This window comes from Elgaria multicarinata, chromosome 1, assembly GCF_023053635.1.
Source record: "Elgaria multicarinata webbii isolate HBS135686 ecotype San Diego chromosome 1, rElgMul1.1.pri, whole genome shotgun sequence".
NCBI lineage: Eukaryota > Metazoa > Chordata > Lepidosauria > Squamata > Anguidae > Elgaria > Elgaria multicarinata.
In genome coordinates this window covers 51,521,768-51,540,357 of record NC_086171.1, presented here as the reverse complement: position 1 = coordinate 51,540,357, position 18,590 = coordinate 51,521,768, and positions in this window count along the sequence as shown.

Below are 18,590 nucleotides of genomic sequence, written 5' to 3'. Positions count from 1 at the left end.
AGCCACCCTGAGAGGCCTTCTGTTGGAGGGCAGTAAAAGAGTTTTTGAAAAAAGTGAACAATATAGCTATATTTTAAGCCTGAGAGCCAGTTCAGTGCTCTCAAATGCCTAAATGATAAATTCAGGTCTCTAAAATCACCTACAGTTTGGTCTGCTCAAGTCTTATTGAATATTAGTGGGTGAGGGAATTGGTTGCCAAGGATGCAATGTTAGGCATGTACACACAGAAAAAAGTCCTACAACTCCCACTATTCCCCAGTCAGCCATGTCTAAATGTGCATAGGATTGTACTCTAAAAGACTGAGTTATTGACAGTAAGTTCCTTGTTAATATCTTTCCTCTGCTATAAATTCACGAGGTGGTCTTAGGCAATCCTTGAGGCCCCATCTTGAATATAGGGACAGTAATACTAGCCTTCTACCATGCAGGGTTGTGGTAAAGATTGCTGAGATGATGTACATGAAATGTGAATACTAAAAAAAGGTCTATATAGTAAGTATTAGTATTAGTGAGGTGCTACTTTGGTACATGCCTCAGTGGAGCAGATTTAAGTATGTGTATATATACTAAGGATGTGAAAATTAGCAAAACTCAAGCTTGCTGAGGTCTTCCAGGTTCACCTCGAAGCTTGGTGTAACTTGTATCCATGTCAAATTATGACACCCACACCCACACCCACACCCACTTTCCCTATGAAAATCACTTGTGTACTTGGGTATGTCCTGGAGTGCACATTCAAAAGTACACAGTCTTCTCCTATTGATTATAGCTTGTATAATTTTTTAAAAGAATGTTATGTGTTTGTTTACTACTGAAATCTGGTTATTCAGAGACTTATTTCCTCTTGAGATAACATGCTCTAGCTAAAAAAGAGTTTAAAATATCTACCAATTATGCAATTATGTGTTTTTGTCGGAAGATTTTGCATCTCGTAAAACTGTAAAGATTCCACCCCACCCACCCCACGGTATAATTTACTTAAATATATTCCAGGTCCAGAGGACTATTTATTTAAAATTGAAAAATTCAGTCTGAGGAAGAAACTCACTTTTGTCAGTAGAGCTATCCAGGGACACCCCAACCCGCCTCAGAGGCTGATTTGGAGCTTCCGAATTGGTCCAGATATGCCTCAGCCCATGTTTGGATCTGAACTGGGTCAGATGTTATGGTTGCCCAGGCACGAGCAAAGTTGGGTATGAGGGCCAACTGGGAGTCCATTGGATTACCAGCCCCCCGCTCACCCTATGAAACCAGCAAGCTACAGCCCCCCGCCTGCCAAGCCACTGGGACTTACCTGACCCATCCGCTTGTGCCTGGCAGCCATTTGTCCTCCCTGAGAGCCTCCATGTTTATTGAAGATGGGAGCTCTCTATTGTTGTAGATCCAATGTTGGAAACTAAGGCCCTTTCTATGGAGCGATCATCCCTGCCTGCTCCCAGGATCCCCTGTGTGGCATTTGGATACACAGGGATGATCCTGGGATATAGGGCTGGTGTAGACATGCCCAAAGGCTGCCATAGAGGGTCACCATAGTTTCCAACATTAGATTTATGACAATAGAGATCCCCCATCTTCTTTAAAAATGGTGGCTCTTATGCAGGAAGGGCAGCTGCAAAATGTAAGCAGACTGGCCAGGTCAGTCCTGGCAGCTCAGCGGGCTGGAGGCAGTAGCTCACCATCGTCCCAGGTTGAGCCAAAGTGCTCTGAAGTGGTTTGACTTCAATCCATACTGTTTTGGCCCGATCTGGATTTTGTCTGAAGAGGTCTGAATCAGTCCACTTTGGTTCGGGATTCAGATCCAGAACCGAAGTGGTGCACAACCCTACTTGCCAGGTTTCAACTAATGCCCTCTACAGTCCCAGATGGACTAAGATACCTTATCACTGACACTTCTGTCATTGTGGATCAGATGACACTGAGTATCTTCCTCATTATTTGTTTAATTGGTCTTTGATGCAACATATTAGAAAAACATATTTATTGAGATGCTAAACAGTGGAACAAACTGGTCAGTTTGCCAAAAGATAGATGTCTTGCTTTACAATGAAGGCACACAGATTCTGAGAAGAGTTGCTACTTTAATAATGGCATTAGCTAAGGTCCAAGCCAGATTAAATAAGGGAGATGTGAAAGGTTGCACTGATACTTTAAATTTTTAGCCTTGTCTGTTTCTTCTTGGTTTGGTTAATAGACACTTCTATAAAAGTCTGAAATTTGCATTAGGGAATGTTATCATTAACTTAAGTTTGTTTGATCAGAGCTGAGCAGCACGAGCAGCACGACAGTGGAACCAGTTACCTGGGGAGGTTGTGGGCTCTCCCACACTAGAGGCATTCAAGAGGCAGCTGGACAACCATCTGTCAATGCTGCTGGATTCCTGCATTGAGCAGGGGGTTGGACTCGATGGCCTTATAGCCTCCTTCCAACTCTACTATTCTATGATCTTAACTATTAGTCATTGTCTCTGATCTGTGTTTAATTTCTCCATATTTATTCTTGCAATATCCTCTGAATGAAGTTGTGTTGTTCTAGAGTTATAAACAATAAAATGGAACTGAACAGAAAAAGTAGACATTTTTCAGGTGCATTTTTAAAATATACATTTTATTATATATCCTACCCCCACGAGCAGTACCACAAGCTCAAGAATGTAGGAACTTTGGCTGCAGTTTGCATTTGTGTTGATGTTCAGAGGTGGAAACAGGCTAAATTCTGATCATAATTTTTCATACATCCCTAGTTTTTATGTCCTGCCATTCATCCTTTGACAAGACCCTGAAGGTCTTGTCAATAAAAACAAGATATTAAATACATAAAACATACAGTTGCAACAATAATGGAGCAGCTTCTTGTGGGTTGTTCTCAGGGTTTCAAATAATGGAGGGATTTAATAGGTTCTTGGGGCACCTACATTTATAGACTGATCCTCCAAAAATGTATTTGCTTCCCTTGCAGAATACAATTGCTGAGGCATACAATTTAATGATTCAGCACATAGATCCTATTGACAGGGAGCTGCAATAAATTCTCAGCCTTGGGGAGACATGCATCACTGAGACAAACAACAATTCTTAATCTATATGGGCAAATGCAGGGGGTGGGGGAGAAAAAGGCTACCAGTCAGAGGTATGCATGATTAGTCTATAAAACAATACATCTTTATGACTAACATCTCTTTTGTCCATTGAAATCTTACATACTAATAGCAAATTTGAGTACTGAGTTTTGATGACTGTGTAGCCAAAATGAAGCTGCTGAAAAACAAAAGGTGGAGATCAGCATGCCCAGGGAAACCCAAAGTTTGAAGAATTAGAAAAAATCTTTAAGGATCTTCCACCACCACACAAACCACTCAATAAGGATTGAATATGCTTAGTGGCCACAAAATGCTGAATGTCTGTTAGCAGGGCAGGCCCTACCATGAAACGAGAGGATGTGGGTGCAGCAGGTGGTGGAGTATGGGAAGAGTGGCGCTCTCCCTCCCCAAGTGGTCTGCCACTTCTTGGTCCTGCTGGCTGCCTGCATGGCGAGCCAGCTGGCTGGCCATGCAAGCAGCCGGAAGGACAAAGAAGGAGCTGCTCTCTTGCACACCACACTGCTCCTCCCACTCCCCCCCGCAAATGCACTTCCCAATGCAGCTGGCTCCATCTTTGCACCTGCGTGCTCGCCTCCCCAGCGCGTTGAGGTGTTCCCACCTTCAGGAGCCATGTGGTTCCTTCTACAAGGTCAGGCAAAGTATCACAAGAGCAAACACCTTAAGGGCAGTGTGCTGGGGAGGTGGATGTGCGCACTTGCGCAAAGAAAATAAGTTGGCCAGCTGGATTGGGAGGAGCACAAGTAGGGTGGAGTGGGAGGTGTGACGCACATGGGAGCGGCTGCGTCTTCGGCTGCTGTACATCTCTTTATTTCCTTCCTCCTGCAATGAGCCCCATGAGCTGAAATGCTATAATTACTGTATTTTCTGGCGTATAAGACTACATTTTAACCCAGGAAAATCTTCTCAAAAGTTGGGGGTCGTCTGATACGCCCAATATAAGATGACTTTTTAACCCAGGAAGATCTTCTCAAAAGTTGGGGGTCGTCTTATACGCCCAGTCGTCTTATACGCTGGAAAATACGGTGCTATATAATGTTTAGGAAGAGTGCAGTAGTAGCTTTTGCCAAATGTTCTTCTAAATTTGAGGTTGTAGCTGTCTATTACTTAAGTAGTTTGGGGCTCAGTCTGTTAATGTGAAGGTTAAGTGTGGATTGCAGAGATACTAGACCAGAAGTAAGGAAGCCTTACAGAAAGTGTATGGGTATGCGTGTTTAGAATATGCATATATAATATATATTGTCCTGGTTCCAGGTTTTGAGGGCCCTTGGGCAGGATTGTCTCAGATGGCCCTCCTTCTTCTCTGCACCCACTTCCTCCTCTTCACCACTGTTGCTTCCTTCTGGGCATAATCCACGCGGCCACCCAGTGGGAGTGGACAAGCTATGCAGGCTGTACTACTCCTTCTCCTTGATCCTCTTACTGCTTGCTTACTAGGAGAGGGCAGGTGAATAGGTAGTAATGGCAAATTTATTTATTTATTTATTTATTTATTACATTTATATACCACTCCATAGCCGAAGCTCTCTGGGCAGTTAACAAAAGTTAAAAACAATGGGCCTCCTACTGGGGTATGGGTATTCAGCAGGTACCCAAAAATGCCAACTTCTGACACTGGCCCTGAAAATAGCCCACCTATTAATTGCTTTACCCTTCATTTTTCTATTACAATTTGCAATGTCTTTAATTTTCTAATTAACAGAACGTTGTTGTTTTGTTTTTGGTGGCACCAAATTACCATTATTAGACTGAGTCTCAAACTGAAGAATTCAGTACAGTGTGTGTGTGTGTGTGTGTGTTTTAAACTCAAAGCAGCAAATAATCTCTGAGTGCAAGGACTGGTGGGGAAAAGTTACTTAAGTATTTCCTTGCTGGGCATCTTTCAGCTCAAAATCTCTCCTGCCAAGCTGCTTTTTCACCTGCAGGGAGAAAAGACAGAGAGAAGCTACAGTCGCCCTGTGTGATTTCCCTCCGTATGTGAAATAGCTGCACAGGGAGGGTGAGTTTGAGGTGAAAAAAGACTCAAGGGGGAAGGGTCAAGTAGTCTCTCTCCATATACTCTTCCTCCTCTCAGATATGTGGCCTGCCCAGGCTACTTTGAGATTTTAAAAAATATCAGAGAAAATAATCATGGAATTTCAGTTTACATGTAATTTGTGCCTATCAGACAAGCTCCTATGTGTACCAGGGTGGACTGCTTTATGGTTTGACAGCTCTAGTTTTTTTAAAAAAGAGCTATGTATGATGTGTGTCCTACCTTAACAGTGACTCATCAGTGAGATAAGAGGTAGTTTCTAGTTAGATAGCTTGGATTGATTTAAAGGGGCATTTTATTTTCACTTTCTAAAACCCGATTTTTCTACTACTTCTTTTTAAAAGATTGTTTGTTGTGGATTATCCTGCAATGCATCTTGGGAAACTTTCCTGTTGTTGAGTTTTAGTTGACTGCCAAGCAGACTCCTGAGGGAGATGCTGAAGAGCCCCTGTTGCTTGACACAATCAAATAATTTGACAAGAAGCAGGGCCAAGTAGCCTGTAAGCAACAATCCTGTGTTAGCCAGAGAGAGTGAGCTGATCAGTTGGTGCTCTTCCAGTGCTTGTTTCTAAAATTTCAGGAGACAGATTTACATGAATAACACATAAGGGAAGAAATAACAAGTAAACGGCTTGCTGTTGTGATACACTTTCTTTCCAACAGGATTCAATTCCTTGGCTGGCACTCAAGGAAAGGCATTGGCACAATAAGACATAGTAGAAGGTGCTCACTATTTAAAAGTTGGTAGACTGTATCCCACAGACTCTGTCTTCCAAATAAGCCTACATGTTTGATTCAAACAAAGCCTTTCCACTGAGCTCTCTCAGGCTGTGGCCTCTCTCTCTTCAGGCCAGAAGCAGTGGGTGTTGCCCTTAACGAAGCACAACCCACTCAGGCTGTATCCAGGAGCTCTTTCATATTGTTACACTCACTGACACATGTCTAGATCAGTCGTTATCCCAGGGATCATCCCGGGATCATCCCTGTGTGTCCAGATGATGCACAGGAAATCCTGGGAGCAGGGAGGGCTGATCCCTCCATTTCCCCGGGATATCGGCAGGCCCTTTTAGCCCTATGCTTCCCGTGGACTCGGGATCATCCTGAGACCAAGGGAGGTGTGGGCGCCCATCCCAGCTTCGTCCTGCCTCCTCGTGAGTAAATGCGAGGAGGCGGGTACCGGGCACAGGGCATGGAGTTCTTTTTACCGGTAGGTGCTCCGTGCCGATCAGGGGAGGGGTGCGGGAGTAGGTTTTTTTAAAAGAAAACAAAACAAAACCTCACTTTCTGTAAAAAGAAAAGAAAATGGCGGACACAACATCCCTCCTTCCTCCTGGGATGTTGCACACATGTCTGGACAGAGGGTTGGATTTCATGAGCAGAATATTGCAAGATCCTCCTACCCCCCCCGCCTCCCCTGGTCTAAGAGAAAGCCATTCTACACATTACAGAGGATGTGATGCTAAACTGAGGTGATGGTATATTCTAAAGTTAGCATTCCAGACTGCAGGTAGGCGGTCATGTTTTGGAATGCTCCCAGAGGTCTGGAGTGGACAGAAAGGTCAGGATTTTACCACTGCAGTTGCCATCTCATTCTGCATAAAATCAAATATGACTCTAAGGAACTTTTCTTGTTTTAGGGCCAAAATACATATTACACAAGAAGATCTGTACTAAAGGCAGGTATGTGGGTGTGGCTAATTTAATGGAGAAACAACACAGGGGTTGGATTCATGATCTGCCTTCCATAAGGATGTTGTGTAAATGGCCCCTTTATGGCCTCCATTTACATAACATTAAATTTACGGAAAAGCACAAGCTGCCATTTCTACACTAAACGGCAACTTGGCAAGGGAGTGGAGGGCCCTGCAGTGCTCTCCTGGCACTCGCCAGACCGTCCAGTAGTTCAGCGAGCACCTGGCAAAACTAGGTACAGTTGAGTCATTGATTAAAGTAATGTCTGAACCCACCCAAATCTCTTGCATGGTCTCTCAGTTAAACTCCAAATAACCCATAATATAAACAGGACAACCCATAATATAAACAGGGCAACATCAGTTTTCCACCCCACCCCAAAGTAAAGAAAAACAGCATAGCCTGTACAAAGGGAACAGAACTGCTAAGCTTGCCCAGATGTACTGAAATCATGGGATTTAATTTCACACACATATTCCGCAGGCCCATATCGGAACAGATACCTTTCAACCTACACACTTCACACAATTCACACTTGTCACACACTTCAAAATGTGAAAAAAAATCTGTTGGTACTCTCTTCCTCCTCTGATGAAAAGAAATCAAGAAAGTAGGTCTGTTTTTTCTCTCAGCTGCACAGCGATAGCACAAGGGGCTGCTAAAATGACTCACTAGGGGCTACTCCAAAGATACAGAAATGGCTTACTAACATTTTAGTAAAAACACTTACAGTATGTTCTGAGTCGCTTACTTCAGATATATTTCTATCCAGTTTTATTCTGCACTTCCTTCTAGAAGAGCTAATTTCTGTCCTAATATGAGCATTCCGGCTCCCTTGTCAGCCCCCCAAAATGGCAGAAAAACTGTTTCCAAATGGAAAATTACTTCATTCAGAAATAGATATGCATGTACTTCGTGTATTGGGGATATTGTGGCTTCTCGAGAAAGCTTGCAGTATAGAATGTAAAACCAATTTTTATTCAAGTGACAGTGGCTACTTTTTCTAAACATTGCTCAAGGCACCTCTTTTATTTCACTAGAAGAAAAATATAATCGTTCACACAGTTGTACTCAGTCTCTAATGAAAAAGGAGTTCATATTCTATAAATATATTTCAAGTGCCAGGACAAATCAGATGTATTCTTACAAACAGCCCTCTAAAGGTAGGTAATATATCCCCAGTTTATTATATTTTTCACCACAGTGGGATCATAACTCAGGGAATGTGCTTAAGTATTACTTTTAGATATGGATATTTGGAATCAACATAGCAGCTACCTGCAGACTGCTAAGGAGATATGGATTAAAAAATATCAATCCTGCTGTCTGTCTCTTAAGATCAAGTCTTCGCTCGGAGAAAACTCTGATTATAAACTAATGTGCCTCCAGAGTCAATAATAAACTTGACACTCCATACTTATGATATACTATTAAACTACCCTGTGTTGTTGTTGTTTTCTTCTGATGAAAGCTTCCCTACCATTTAGCTTAGATGTATGAACGGGAATAAAGTGTAAACCAGTGCAGCTGCATATTTATAGCCTTAGAGGGAGCCAACCTATTTTCCCGCTTTTGGACATTATCAAGAAGTTCTCCTATACATACCCAATTGAAGTGAACAGGATTCATGCAAAGTCTAATAGTGTGAAAAAGACCTGCCTGGGGCATGTGACCTCACAAATAGAAACCAGTGGCACAATTCCTTTTTCGCAACCCAGTATTATTGGGAAAAGGTCTCTCCCCCACACCCAATCACCTGAGAAACAGAGGCTTATTTGCTGCAGTGGAGTGGGGAAGATTTCATATAGCAAAGGCCAAAAAAGCAGTCATCTCCACAGCTACCTACTGATGTATTCTTTCAATAGAACCCTCTTCTATTACCAGTTTACAGTGTCAAAAAGTGGTCTTCTGAGGTGATTGAACAAACAGTAGGACCAAACACGTCACCTGCCTGCCAAAGCTTAGGCCTCGTTCCCACAAACTTCAGATGGGAAGATAAATCTGATTCTCGATTTCAGACTTCAGCTGGGGGAATAAAAAATGAATGCTTCTCCATACAAAATAAATAAATGTCCCCACAGGAGAAGGGCTCTAGATTAGCGTTTTACCTGATATGTTGATTTTCTATTTGTTTGGAACAGGAGGGGATTTAATCATGTGAGTTATTACCTGCAGCTTGTGGAAATATAGTCCAGAAACCAGTTTAACCATCTCAACTACAGTTTATGAGATGGATAGGCCTTCCATCTTTTATATGTCAGACTATAAACAAGAATAGAACTTCACAAACACAGAGAAGAACATCAAATCCGGGTTGCTTTTGTGTACATGCTCAGAATTTCTCTGAATTAGAAGGAAGTTCCCTAAAAATTACCAGTAAATAGTAGATAGAGCATGGACATAGCAGGAAGCAGGAAATGCAGGTTACCTATATAGCTCAGGGGTGAGGAACCTTGTTCCTGTCAGTCTTCATCACTTTGGCTGAAGCCATCTGCATTGCAGCAGTGGGAATGGCCAGACTCAAAAGTGGGTGGAGTTACAGATGTGACTCTTACCTTTGTTCAGGGGTGGTGGGGGGAAGACATTTGCATCCAGGCATTCTCCTTTCCCAGCTTGTGCAAGGTTCACTCCAACAGCTCTGTAGTTGAGAGGACAGAGGCAGGCCCTAGTAAACAATATTAATAACCTGGAGCAGGGGCAGTGAGGGGGCATGGCCGGTGGAGAGGAAGGGTCAGCTAGGGAATCTTGGTGTAACCTCGAGGTTTGTGTTTAGAAGTTCCCCACCACTCACACTACCCTTCTGCCTTTAATTTCCTCTCATCTGAAAACTCTGTTGCATTCTCTCATGTAGATTGAAGGATGAAGGTGGTTTCCAAAATGGACACGACCCAGTAGAGTAAGGCTGGGGAACATCTTTGAGCCTGAGGTCTGAATTCAGTTTGGGAGAAGATCTCAGGGGCTGCATTCCAGTGATAGGTTGGGGGCAAAAGTAAAAACCCAGTGTATTGTAACTTAAAGTTCTTAATGCCAATACTTAAAACAACTTAAAGCTTTTACTGCCTTTGGAGAGCATTTTCAACTTTTTAGAAGGGAGGAGGACTGTACAATAGCTGGGACACAATTGGTGGTTGGAAAAAGGGGGGGTATTGCTAGGGTAAGGGGATATGGCCACTTGTGGAACCCAGAGTGCAGATTGGAACTCCAGGAAAGCTGGATTTGTACCCCAGACCTGCGATCCCCCACCCCTGTAATAGAGAATTTAAACCAGTGAATTTAGGCTAGGGATGGGTGAAAAAATTGTATATATGTGTGTGTGTTTATATATATATATGTGTGTGTGTGTGTGTGTGTGTATGTGTGTGTGTATATATATATAATATATATATATATATATATATATATATATATATATATATAGCTTGCCAAAAATCACAAATGTCTGTATAAACAGGATGGGAAGAACCTAAGATTTTTTAAAAGATGAACTCAGAGAAAGTAAAACTGTGGACGTTTCTACACCTGCCTTTTCCCCCCGGGATCATCCCTGTGCATCGAAATGACACACAGGGGATCCCAGGAGCAGGCAGGGACAATCCCTCCATTTTCCTGGGATATCCTTAGGTGTAGAAAGGGTCGGTGTCTATCCCATAATGGGCGTTAAGTACTTAGCTTTTAAAAGTCTGGATTTAAATCACTGTGTATTGTGGTGCTGATTATTTTCTCAAGCCTTTTATACCGACAATGAGATCCTATGTACGTGACTCCACGCAATTTTTGCAAAAAATAGGTACAATCGATATATTACCAGACGATTTGTTAGTGACAATGGATGTAAGATCCCTTTATACAAGTATCCCACAAGACAGAGCTTCAGAGATTATCTTCCAGGTCCTTCAAAAACGTGACCATCTGCACACACACCCTCACATTACCTTGCGGCCCTAGCGGATCTGGCCCTTCAGAAAAATTATTTTGCTTTCAATAAGAAGTTCTATCTACAAATCAAAGGCATCGCCATGAGATGCCCAATGGCTCCTGAAGTGGCAAACCTAAATATGGAAAATTTTGAAGAATCCTTCATGTTTAACAACAACCCTTACAGCACGCATTTAGTCACATGGCATAGATACATCGATGATGTATTTTTGGTGTGGAGAGGTACTGAAGACATTCTACTAGATTTTTTCAAATGGATTAATAGCAGAGACATCAACCTGTCATTTGAAATTTCATATGACATCCAAAAACTGAATTTTCTAGACATCTTTGTCCAAAAAGGAATGCATGGGCTGATCACAACCACTTACAGAAAAGAAACAGACAAGAACACCTTTCTACGGTACGATAGCTTTCACCCAATCCATCTGAGAAACAACTTGCCATACAGCCAACTTCTCCGGCTCAAAAGAAATTGTTCCCAGCACAAAGACTTTGAGCGTGAATCTGAAGAGTTAGCCACACGCTTCAAGGTTAGAGGCTATCCACAAGCAATCATTGAAACAGCAAGACGAAAAGCCAGGAACAACATATGGGAGAACCTTTTAGAGTCCAAATCAAAACACATGCCGGAACGGACTTCTTGTGTTCTACCATACAATGCAGTGACTAAACGACTCCAAAGACATATACATCAAAACTGGGCATTTGTGCAAGATTTATCAGGTTTATCACCTTTAAGAGGACAAAGAACTTAAAAGATTGGTTAGTACACACTGACCATACGTTCCTTCAAAACAACAACAACGTAATGACCCAATCTTTTTTTCTGCATTTTCCAAGACCTCAGGGTTTCCATCCATGTGGATGGTGCACATACTGCAAACATACCAATAAGGTCCCTTCTTTTACAAACCAAAACAGTGGAAAGGAAGTAGTTATTTCAGATTTTATAACTTGCCAGACTGCCGGAGTCATTTATGCCATTAGTTGCCCCTGTAAAAAACTTTACGTTGGAAAGACTTCTTGACCACTTAAGATTAGAATTGCTTAACACGAAAGATCTGGAGCACCCTTGGTACATCATTTTCAAGAATACAATCATAAAGCAGACGCTATCATTTTCTGGGCTTTCGAAAAAGTACCAAGAGGTGAACCTCAATTGAGCAGGAGGGAGATCTTTTGGATTTTATCCTTGGAATCTTTATAACCCCCTGGGCTCAATGATTCTCTGGAGTGGAAAACAGTAAGATACTAAATAGTTGCAATAGGCACTATATTTCATTTCAAAAAGAAAAAGACCTTACCCAGGGCAAAAAACACAAAGTTTTGACAGGATCACATCCAAAGGGTCTCCCTGAGTGTTAGAGCAACCACAAACATGTATAACAGCTGACTCATCTTAACAAACAGAGAAACGTTTGCTGCAGATACAACAGGCAAAAAGAACACAAGGAAGTCTTTTGACTGCTTCATTTGGACTTTTTGGTAGCTCATATTATTCTGTTATATCAGGTCAGTAGATGCATTGTCTAAGAAGAAATTGTGTGAAGATACTGTGTGCAATGTATAGACTAAGGGATTAAAGAAACATAATTGTTAGACATAAAAAAGAAATAAACCTCTATAGACAAAAAAGGGGGGATATACAAAACCAGAAAATTTCCCACATAGACAATTATTATAACAAAATAAAAAATTAAGAATACAAATCCTGTTATTTGAACAAAGTTTACAAGTTGAAAGCTGTTAACCCATATTTATATAATGCAGACTCCAAGGGCACCATCTCAAGTTATAAATAAATTGCTGTAAAAAATATACAATACTAATGTTTTCCATTCAAGGTTAGGTTATTATTAATTACAAAGAAGAAAAGGTGTTGTTCTGTTTTCTTTTTCTCCCTTTTGTTCTCCTCCCGTTTTTTTCTCAGACTTTTACTCTTTCTCGTGTATAATGTATAATGATATTCAATATAAATATGACATGTGTTGTTCAAAAAAAAATTCTTTGTTCGTAGCTCCTGAAGAAGGATCGGCAGATCCGAAACGTCGAGCTTTTATTCAAAAAGTCTTGTAATAACAATACATTTTTAAACGTTTGAGATATCAGTACAAAGAGATTAAAACTTTTCTACTTTTTAACACTAGAGACTATCTCTTCCTTTTTTTGGCTGAATTTGGTTTGCCACCTCACTTTGCTTTCTTTTTTTCTGACAGACTCCTTATCTTTAACAGCCTCATGACAGGCACATACAACATAGTCCTTGTGCTAGGAATAGCCATGCCTGTTGCATTTGGTCAGTGCAAGTGGGCAATTTTATTCAGTTCATTAAAAAAAGAAAAAGAACTGACCAACTTTGCAAATTTATTCAGACAGGATGGAACTAACTTAATTTTTTTAATGTGGGAGAAAGTGAAATTGACAGATTCATCTATCACTGGTTTATGCATGCCTAACTCAGTGTTGGAACAGTAACTGATGGATCATAACAACAAAATAATGATTTTAAACCCTAACTTTTAACCTTCTGTAAGCTACTTGTGCCAGATCTACACCCAGCAGGATATTCCACTATGAAAGCAGTAGATATGAGGCTTTATAGCAGAATTGAAGTGCGCTGACAACTGTTGGGGCCCATTGACACATGCCCTATACTGCTTTCATGCTGCTATATCCTGCTTGGTGTGGCTCCTGCTTCTTATATACTGCTATCATGGTGCTATATCCTGCTTGGTGTAGATGTGGCCTTGGTAAACGTTTGGACCAACAAGATTGCTCTTTAACATTTTTAGTTTTCCTTAATTTATTTTTTATGTTGATTATGTTATTTGTTATAAGCTGAAAACAATAAATTGATAAAACAATGAGGAAATGACCTAAATCAAAATAAGCTTTTTTTGTTTCATATTTGAGAGAGGTTCTTAGCCATAATGCTGCCTCAAGTTTAGCCCTAAGTAAAAATAATTTGAAATAATTGGGAAATTAATGGAATTTCTAATTAGTATTGCAACTGTGTGATAAGCCATGGGTTGAAATCACGTTAATGAAAGACATCTTGTTTACTCTAGATAACTGTGAGCTGACATAAAAAACAAAAGAACTAAAACCTCCTTACAGACCATCTTAGTTAATCCTTGTTTTTCCTCCCATAAAGGAGATGACCTGATTGGAGATGCCACAACCAAAACAAACCATTCTTTTCTCTTGTGAATTAAGAAATATTTCTTCTCATCATTTTTGGAGCTGGCAAAGATTTTTATATCTGAGAAGTTCGTTACCAAAATTACTCAAGAGAGTTTAGACTGTGGATTAGATTAATGAGATGTTAACTAAAGACAGAGAATGATTTGTGACTTCTTCATCCAAGTGAAGTTCTAAGGAGTTTCTTTCCACACAGAACATCAGAGGATGCTAATTACAGAGTCGATTTATATTTTCAGGGTTGTCCCTTCATTGCCAATGCTCTGCATGTATTAACCAGTCTGTGACGAAGTTCACTTCAGATGTTTAGAGAAGACATAATAACCATTGGTGCAGTGCAAAGCCATAAAGCATAATGTTGTACCAGCACTACAGGGACTGTTAATGCTGCAGTTATTGGTGTGGATGTTTAAGGCAAGGATGGGGAACTGGTATTCTGTACAGTGCCATGAACATTGATGGTGCTTTATTATTATTATTATTATTAATAATAATAATAATAATATTGCTGGACTCCAACTCCCATCAGCCCCAGCCAGCATGACTGATCAAAGTGACACAAAATCACGAAGGGCTTTTTTTTTTTTTTTTTTTTGTACAAGCCCAATTTATTTATTTACAAGATTTCTATGCCACTCTACATCTAACAGGATTCCTGAGTGGTGAACAATAAAAAAACAGAATCAAAATAAAGTATTAAAATGTTTAGAATCAGATTATAGCAACAACACAGTTGCTAGTCAGGGAAGGCTTGTTTAAATACAAATGTTTTCAGCAGGTGCCATAAACAAAGCAGCATCAACAGGAAGGGAATTTCATGGAGTAGGAGCCAGTACAATTACAGCTCTATTCCGAGTGGGCGCCAAATGGATTGTAGGTCCATGTGGAACTACCGAGAGCATCGCATCTGATAACCTCAGTGACCAGGTAGACTGATAAGGAAGAAGGCACTCTGTCCAATGTTTTGGAGAATGATTCCTTCCTCAGGGATTACTGCAACCCATTCATATAATGGGCAGCAGTAACTGCTGAGAAAGAGGTAGTTCTCCAAAATGTTGGGCTTGCACAAAAATAAAAGCAGGCACTTAGTGGTTTTGTGTCATTTTTATTTCTTGCATTTTCTGTGCCTCCCTGTGGCTATTCATATTGGAGTTATAGTCCAACAATGTTTGGAGGACCACAGGCTCCTCACCCCTAGTTTACAGGTTAATGCTTCAGGTTCTTTCATCCGTACCTGGACTAGGCTGAAAATACTAGTCACTTGTCTGGTTGTCTGTGGCAGCCTTCCTCAACCTTTGCTCTGCATTTTGCACTACACCATGCAGCATTCCTGACTATTGGCTAAAAAAATTCAAAACCAAGGCAAATCAGTATGCTGTAGTGGTTAGAGTATTGGACTGCAACTCAGGAGATCTTGGTTGTAGTCCCCACTCAGCCATAAAGCTCCCTGGGTGACTTTAGGCCAGTCACTGACTCTCAGCCTAACCTTCCTCAAAGGATTGTTGGAAGGATGAAATGAGGAGGATCATGTAAGCTGCTGTGGATTCCTTGCAAGAGAAAAAAAAGTACAGAATATAAACGTCATAATAAATAAAATAAATAAATCCATGTGAATCAATTTCTCTGCATTTCCAATAGATTGTTCTGTACATGACCAACAACAGTACTTCTCTTTTAATTCCGAAAGAATTATGAATGGCCTTACAAGTTACAACCAAATCAAAAGAAAAATCCCCTTTCCATTTATTACAGCAGCAGCAATTGGCCTCCCTTTTCTTTTTGATTTCATTAAAATCAAAGCCACTTGAGACAAAGAAAGAGTGAAAAATTGGATTTGCTGGCAAATTGATGAGTTGACAGGCTTTACCCATTAAAACTCTTTTAATCAAGATCCAAATGCTTTTCAAAATGGAAGATGACAAAAAGAACCCTTAGAAAAGACATCAAATTATTAAAGTGAATATTTAAAAGCGCCTGTATTCATAAGAACACCCTCCCTATTTGTTTTCTAATGGTAAATTACTATATAATACTTATTCTGCACAACTGTGGAGATGAGATATAAAAGAAATGTGAACAGAAGGAATAGTGAGCTGAACTACAAAAGGAAGTGCACCATTTTCTACATTGCTACACTACTCCCCTCCACTACCCAGAATGTTTTCAATTATATTTCATTCAGGAGAAGCTAGGATCTTGATTTATGAGTCTGACTGGTTGGATCATGCCAGTTCTATAAATATAATTTCCCCATTATTTTCTGGCAGCTATAACATTAAAAGGTAAAGTATACAAGCCCATCTAACACATCTAATGCGGTTTAATAGTAAATTAACACAGATAGATGTTTTCCTGTTATTTTGTTGTTGCATTGGTGTTTGGATAAAATGAGGAAGTGCAGTAAATTTAAAATGGAAACAGATACTTCCAATCTCGTCTTTCTTGCCACACTGGAAGAGAAGAGGGAGGCATGTGAGCCTGAACCTTCCTCATGTAATGGTAAACTGTGTTTTAATGTGACACCCAAACTCTCTGAGCAAGAGTCAACCAGTCCACAAAGTATTTGAAATGTGTAGACAGCAGTGGAATGGATTAGACTGCTGGGGCCAAAGTCCAGAAATTGATTCATCAGTGTCCAATGAGTAGCTCTTGATCTCTTTATAGCGGCTATTTCTCATTCCCTCATGCTCAATTGTTACTTGTTCTTGATGGATGTCAGTTGTACAGTTGCTATATCACTGTACTTTTGCTTTTGGAGTTCTACTTTGAATCCCTCTTCCTATGTGCTTCCCATAGTTGTAACCACTGTCCAAATCTTCTACATAGCAAAGGTTTTCATTCTAAGCCTTCCCTCCAAACTTATCATGGCATCCTCAGCCTACTTTGCAGGTTCTCTGTGTCCTGTCATCGCACATCTCTTTTAATTACAGTTACTGGAGAATTGGGTGGCCTGGCTCTTGCAGCTTCTGCTTTGAGCCAGCCATGATTGAACAACCACAGAATTACAGCACCAAGCAATTATAGAGCCAAACTCATCAATCACAGAGTCTCATTGCTCTCTGGCCAGGTGACCTGTTGCAGTTTGTGAAAGGGCTCTATTACAAAATTCAGTGAACGGCATTCCTCATTGTTTTGCAGTGGAGGTTAATGAACCAAGCCGAAGGTTGTAAACATTTCAATTGGTGTTTTTACAGTTATGTCTATTTCCGGAACTGAATGTAACCTTAAGGCAGCCATTCCCAATCTGGTGCCCTTCAGATGCATTGGTGTACAACTCCCAGCATCCCCCAGCCAGGTCCAGAAAGGCTGCCTTATAAGAACAACTACAGTTCCACATCAGCTATATCAATGTCATGGTGTTCTTAAAGCAAAAGCACCTGACAACATAAGGTCCTCTTTTGCTGATCACTATCAACTGATTAGTTGCTCATCCCTTTTGCATAGCAATGTTGTCACCTTACAGGTAAACTCTTCCAATGAATCAATCATTCTTGCTAGGGATGTGAACAAACAGCAACCAAGCTTTTTGTAAACCGCCCAGAGAGCTTCGGCTATGGGACGGTATATAAATGTAATAAATCAAATCAAATCAAAATGGTGTTTATTATTCCCATAAAAAATAATCTGATTCAATACTAATTCATTAGTTATTATATTCTGTATTTTATACTGTGTATCAAGCAGCCTGATCCTCTGCATGTTTACTTGGAAATAAGTCTCTAAGTTAACTTAAATGGGGCTAACTTTGCAAGTGTGCATAGGGCTTCAGCCTTCTTTGTTATATGCTGTTATTATATAGCCAGTGTAGTGGCTAAGGTGTTGGACTGGGAGTTGGGAGATCCGAATTCTAGTTCCCACTCGGCTATGGAAAGCCACTGGGTGACTTTGGGCCAGCCCAACCTACCTCACAGGGTGGTTGTTGTGAGAATAAAATGGAGAGGGGGATGAGGATTAGGTACGCCACCTTGGGTTCCTTGGAGGAAAAAACGTGGGATATAAATGGAATAAATAAATAAAAATATATGCAATAGTATGCATTAAGCTTTTTGTTTTCTTATAAACAAATACATACTTAGGATTGACATTGCTAATATCAACTCTTAGTAATGTTTGATTTCAAAATTGGTGTGTTCATTTCTTGGCTGCTATTACTATTATATCTCTTGCTCAACCTTAAAAATCTAACCAGGATTGTAGAGAATCCAGCATTCCAATGTTTTTGCTAAGAAATTATTTGACAGAAACATAATTTAACTTTAATAACACTGAACCAATTTCCTCTTCCTTGTTTAAACAGTCATATAATAATTAAATCTACAAGTAAAGTAATGTTAAGAAGTCATTTTGAACTTAACATTGAATGGGAAGGGATTTTCAAAGCATTGTCAAAATGTTGTCTGCTGTTGCTCTCCTGACAATGGAAATAGTGATCTGTATAACCATACTATTGATGTTACTATAAACATACCACACCCACACAATTATAGGTAACCTAATGGTACAAATAAAAAAAGACAAAGACATTTTGAGAGTTAACTAGAATGAAAGCAGCTGTCCATAGTAGAGGTATATGTATTATTGAGCCACCTGTTTTCATCCCAATGTATACTAACTTATTTCCTATCCTTT